This window comes from Haemaphysalis longicornis, unplaced genomic scaffold (assembly GCF_048455015.1).
Source record: "Haemaphysalis longicornis isolate Haplotype H1 unplaced genomic scaffold, Haemaphysalis longicornis Haplotype H1 scaffold_14, whole genome shotgun sequence".
NCBI lineage: Eukaryota > Metazoa > Arthropoda > Arachnida > Ixodida > Ixodidae > Haemaphysalis > Haemaphysalis longicornis.
This window is the reverse complement of record NW_027526245.1, coordinates 59,796,571-59,802,570: the sequence shown is the minus strand read 5'-3', so window position 1 is coordinate 59,802,570 and position 6,000 is coordinate 59,796,571. Positions and strand designations below refer to the sequence as shown.

The 6,000-nt window shown below is 44.4% G+C and overlaps 1 long non-coding RNA gene across 1 annotated transcript in view; it reads right to left on the bottom strand.

Annotated features, from left to right (window-relative positions):
* Nucleotides 1-457: 457 nt before the first annotated feature.
* The window catches only part of LOC144165123 (uncharacterized), a 43,891-nt gene continuing 38,348 nt past the window's right edge, over nt 458-6,000 (bottom strand). Inside the window, exon 3 of the long non-coding RNA XR_013321375.1 lies at nt 458-635. This is a non-coding gene — a long non-coding RNA (uncharacterized LOC144165123). The remainder of the gene's footprint in view (nt 636-6,000) is intronic.

The window sequence follows — 6,000 nt, the reverse complement described above, 5'->3', positions numbered from 1 at the left end:
AGATTCAATATAGCAAAGCGGAATGGCTTGACCGGTTTATTACCCTAGGAACGTTTGGCGTTTCAGTCGTTCAAAATTACAAATTATTAACGGTGGTTTAAACTGGTATTACAAGTGACATGCAAAAAATAAGACACAAAGAGATAAGCACTGATTTGGTGCAGTGGTTCTATGATAGTGTCCAACTCAAAATTGTTCTAGTTTGAATCAGACGTTGGGCCAATTTTTCCTTTTTTAACCTCAATCAGCTGGTTTTGACATAAGCTTACTGTTAATTGTTTATTAATTCCGTGCTTTTATTGTCCTGTTGTTGTTGCTCTTTTGACAACTCGGCCATAAAGTGCATACATGGTTCGGAAATAATTTGTGCGACCACCGTCTATCATAAATTTGGCGTTAGTTCTACCGGATTTAGACCAGCGTCGTTAACGAAAGTGTTCAAACTAAGCGTTAGAGGTCAAAATAAGTTTATTTTGCAGCATACTTTATCCATGATTGCGCTCGTCTAAGTGAGGCGGGATAAACCAGCATGTTCCAGGCGAGTTTGGTTCGTTGCGGTCCGGTAAGCAGGTGCAGCTCTGGTTTTTGCATGGAACCCGTATGTCCGTCGGAGCGACAGTTCTACCGAATTCACACTGCAAAAAATAGCAGGACTTTGATTACGTGCTTCTTTTAACATACAGCAGGATATCAGGTGCTTATGAAGAAATCCAGAAAACAGTGGCAGTTACAAAACAACTTTTCAATTACGCTGCCTTACCTGCAACAGTTGGAAACGATGTAAGCACTTAAAATTGAAGTTCGCAAAACCTGGCTGTTGAAACTAAAATACGCTCAAGCTTTATATAAAAATGATGAAGAAAGCTCGCATTAACGTGTAACACGTGATGGTAGCGAAGCTCTACGTAACCTTTACGACCATCACGACGGTTTATGTCCACGACTACCGCTGATTTGCTTCATGTTCGCGGCTGCAACAACCTCTGCTCCATCACCGTAGGTCTAGGTGTGAGCTTTCATTTTTTGCAATTGATAATTATTTGACAACGCGTTGAAGGGGTATACCTTGACGTGCCTTTCTTGTCCCGAGCAAGTGTTCCCACTATTACGGTGAACGCTGGAGTTTTTTGGTTAATCTATGCCAGTCGCCTAACTGGGTTGCTTGGCTTGACAAACGTGAGTAGGGTACTCCAGGAGGTCGTCGTGTGGCACGCATTCAGGAGCTCTGGGCATTTCCTGAGTTTTGTCACCTGCCCGACTTTCGCCGCGAGGTTCGTGATCACGTTGGCGCGCTCGACAATTTCTTGGGCTTGTAACTTCAGACATGAAAAATTACGATTTCCTACAGAGTGTCGCTCTTAGAAGCATGTATCAAAAAGAAAAGAAGGTTTCATTCTGATCCACATCATCATCGTAGCGTAGTGTATATAAAGGCGTTAAAGCGGGACAAATGATAGAAAATTTAAAAAATACAACACATTTAAGCAGCAAGGGGCTTCAGGTGCGGTAGTCGTAATACACATAGGTATTATCTTTTCGTCTTAGAGGTACTGACACTGTGGTCTACAAAAACCGCGGAACGATGCGACAGCTACGTTTAAGGTGAAGTCTTATGACTTTGTGAAAGAACTGTAAAACAACGGCGTTTTTATAATTTCCTGGTAGCATCATTATAAACGCCGCGTGCTGAATTCACTAAAACGTTTTTAAGCTTTTCCATGGGTTTCCACGCCGGAACAAACACGCATGTTTATTGAAACTTTTTACATGCGATGTACCCAAAGAGCTATGATTTGGAATACACGTACTCAGTTCTCACACCTCTGCAATGTGCGGCATTGTGCGGGCTCCGACGTAGCACCCGTTGCCAAACCAAGCAAGTAGCCGTCAAATGCCCAGCTCACACAAAGACCCTGTGAGGATCGGTTCCGGTTGTGGTAATGGCGAGGCGAACTGCCAGTACCATGGACGTCACACACAAAGGACGTCATACACCAAAGAAATGATACAAGCCGTCAACTCTTATAATAACTTGTTTTTTTGCTACTACTACACGCTGCTAAGGTAATCCAAATGCGGGTGCTTTAAACGAAACCTAAAACAAACCAAAACAAGATAATTCCTTATAGACACTCTCGGTCTATACAAGGTCTAGAGAGAGTTGATATAATTTGGCTAACAAACTATGTGACCCCTAAATATAATTCAGTCATACGTCGCCTCAACGCCGCTTTCCTGGTTACTGAGAAAATTCTTTATAAACGTACAAACACCAAAACAAATTTTCCCTGTCGGTGGAGTTTTCAGAAAAGCTTCATACATTTTGTGCACCTTAAGGCGGCATTTTTTGTCGGGTTAACTTTGAAAGCACCTCATTTATATATTTACATAAACTGGTCGCCTAACTCTTCTCGCATAAGCGGTGAATGTTGCCTCGCACACTTCGTAAGTAAAGCCACGTAAGTCTCGCAGGATCGCCAACAGGAACAGTCTGCTTCAGAGTTACAAGATTATTGCGTCTATTCCCTACAATTGGCAGATACAGTTTCGGCCCAACCCGGGATGTGGCTTACGCTGTGTCTCTGAGCTCTTACTTCAATAGTAGTATCTTTTATACCATTGAGGGATGGTCGACATTGAAGATCATTGTTTTCGCCTAAGAGATTGTTTTAATAGAAGCATGATTTGTATCGGTGCTCGATAGCTGACTGGGATTGTTTGCGCCTAATAAATCGTTCTTGCAGCGAAATGTTTAACACAACTTTTTCACTAAGATAAGTTACCCATAATTAAAGGAACGCTGAACTGAACTTCTCAAGCTCCTGCTTTTGCTTAAACTGCGTAGACTGGCTCAAATAGACACATTTTAATCGTTTATTCGGGCGCAACGGGGTATTTATTTTATGAAGCCTACCGAATAAAAACTATTACGCGCGGTTTGAGGCGGACGCCCCAACTAACAGGAGGGCGGTCAAAACAACATGCTACCTGATTCGACAATGGCAATGATTAGAATTCAATCTAGTTTGAGTTTTGGTTCTGTGAAACAACTTGCTTGCGTTCCTGCGTTATTGTTGAATAGACATTCTGGATATCTCAGTAATTGGCATACCTCGATTCTGCTATGTGGTCGGCTGTAAAATGGTTCCCGTAAGCCTAAGAGCATGGCTTAGATTTATAACAATCATAAGCCGAGGCCTGCGCTGTGGATGAATGCCCTCCGCGTCACCAAAGAGGCTGAAACGCCGTGCGGTTTGAGCCTCTTTCAGCACCACCCATTGTAGCTTGCCTGGCTGGTACCTGAATTGTAAGAGTCGTGTTCGCGACAGGTCAAAAGTGGGCTGATTCGGGACTTTGCCAACAAGCACTCTCTGCATATGGCAACATCTCGGCAATGACAACTCTCCAATGAGTCAGCGGCAGTCTGCACGGGTTAGGCGAACTGGCTCGTGGAGCAATAAATGTTACAGCGCATGTATGGTGAATTCCGTGTAGGAACCATTTCCCAAAACAAATAAATCAATTTAAAAAAGACTGCAATATCGGGCACTATCGGTGATTCAAACTTGCGACTGGCAAAATAACAATCCTAGTGCTCCAGTACACTCGGCCACATGCCAAGGACCGGAGGCGCAAATAAAAGGTATATATTGTATCGCCAGTTTTCATTTTATTTATTTTTACCCTTTCAGGCAGCTTAGAAAAAAATTTCTGGTATAGCGCTCGTGCAGTACGTTCCCACAAAATTCACACAATATTTCATGCCTAGCGGCTGTATTCCTTAGACGGAAAAGCGTTCCCCGGTGTGCGGTCGCGCTGCTGACCGCTGTGCTAGTTCAGCGAGTGCAAAAAATGCTTTCTGCATGCAGGTTTTCTCCGTTGTACAATAAAAGATAACATTTCTTTTAATTTTTTAGTAATTACAATACCTTCGCTTACTCTTCTCCGGCGAATATTTCGCCTTAGGCATTTCTACCTGTGCACCAGTCAGCGAAGATCCGCATATGCGCTTCTGTGGAGGGGATAGGAATCGGAGCTTAATACAGTCTACAAACTATCAAACAAAAGGCACATGATTCCTGGCACAAATGTGCCGTTGACTAGTTTCAACTGAGCGAACGAATTGCGACACCTTCACTGCCGTAGGTCCACTATACTCTGCGTGGGCTGATTCTGTCGCAGCGTTAGACAGCTGTGCAAAAGCCCACTCAAGTGAAGCCATCTTCTTTGACGTCATACGAAACGTTTGGAGAAAATCACCGAGGATGCAGTGAGGATGACAGCATTTTTAATAGAATTGTGTGCACAATAAAGCTGCGTAAACACAGCGAGAGGGGTTTAAACATGGCCTAGAGACTCCGAACAACAATTTGCGCTAGCAATCCTTCAATGTTTACAAATCATTTCAGTCTCCCTTGAACGAAATTGCGGTACAGCTGCTTGTTGACAATTTTGGGGCTCCACATCTTGTAACAAACCGTTTGTTTGATAACTAGGTCTCAGGTCCAAGAAGAAAAGTCACTGGAGCTTGTTTTTGATGCAATGTCGCTCGGAATAGCTTTCAAGATAAAGAAGAATTATATGCATACACCTGTGGTGCAATGGCCAAGTTGCCTTGAACAGGCAGGGAACCGCAGCTAGTGGCCCAGGTAAAATTTGTGGCGGTAATGGCGGCGGCTATATTGTCACGAAGCCAGAGATAACACAGTTGTCTTGAAGCAAAAACATGTGTATTGGAAAGAACTTGTGATCCCCTCACAACTGAAGGAATACAGAGACGGAAAAGCAGCAGTCGACAAAGTGCCGTGCGTATGGGAGTGACGTCGATACGAATACCGCGGCGCCCGTTGTGAGCGCTTTTATCTTTCGGAGCGAGTGTTTCTCGAACTGTCGAATTACATCCAGTAGAATGTAGAAGATTATTCAAGGCTGTTGACATTAGTCCGAAACGCTCCCCCTATCAAAAGAGATAACACGTTCGGCATAAAAATAAAGAATAGAACAAGGGCTTTAGTAAATTAGCTGGCACACAAATAACACAGACCGGCGTAGCCCGGCGGTAAAAATATAAAACAAACAAACGCGACGGTCGCAGCATTACCACCTCTAAGAGTGCATCGACCCTCTGCTAAAATAAAACTACAGTGCTAACAAACAAACAAAAATAAATCAGTCATATCGCGTAGTCAGGTTTTAGGCGAACCACGTCGATGACGTCGGGCCGCCTGTGTCGTCATGATGTTCCGGATTAACCGTCGGGGATCACCTCGTAGGTAAGTCCGCCAACACTTCGTAGAATCCGGTACAGTCCAAAATACCGTCGCAGAAGCTTCTCACTGAGTTCGCGTTGTGGGATGGGAGTTAAAACCCACACACAATCCTTGGGTGGTACTCGTCGACTCGGTGTTGGAGCTTGGAGCGCCCGGAATCCACTAACTGTTGGTTTATTGTACGAACTGGAGCGAGGAGGTGGGCCTAATCCGCACGCTGAAGGTATACTTGGACGTCGGAATTAAGGTCGTCGTCTTCTACGTTCGGAAGCATGACGTCAAGAATCGTAGTCAGCCGTCGTCCATAGACAAGCTCGAATGGTGTCATCCGTGAAGTTTCTTTGATAGCCGTTTTGTACCGTAACGTGACATCTAAGAGCCCTTCATCCGCAGGTCTTATGTTCAACCTCGACGTACCTAAACAGCATATGCGGAATCGTCATGTTCAAACGTTTCGTTAGTCTGTTCGTTTGGGGGTGGTACGCCGTCGTCCTTCGGTGATCCGTGTTGCTGTATGGTAATATTCCTTGCATCAGCTCCACACTAAAGACCGATCTTGACGGCCCGTGATTAGGACTTAAGGGGCTCCCTGTCACCGCAGAACTTGGTTTATGGAGAACCTCGCGAATTCTAGCGCAGTTTCCCTCAGAAAACTGGGTATCTCTGCCGAGCATGTTATGTAGTCTGTCGCTTCGAAAATCCACTTTTTCTGGGATCGTGACGTAGGGAA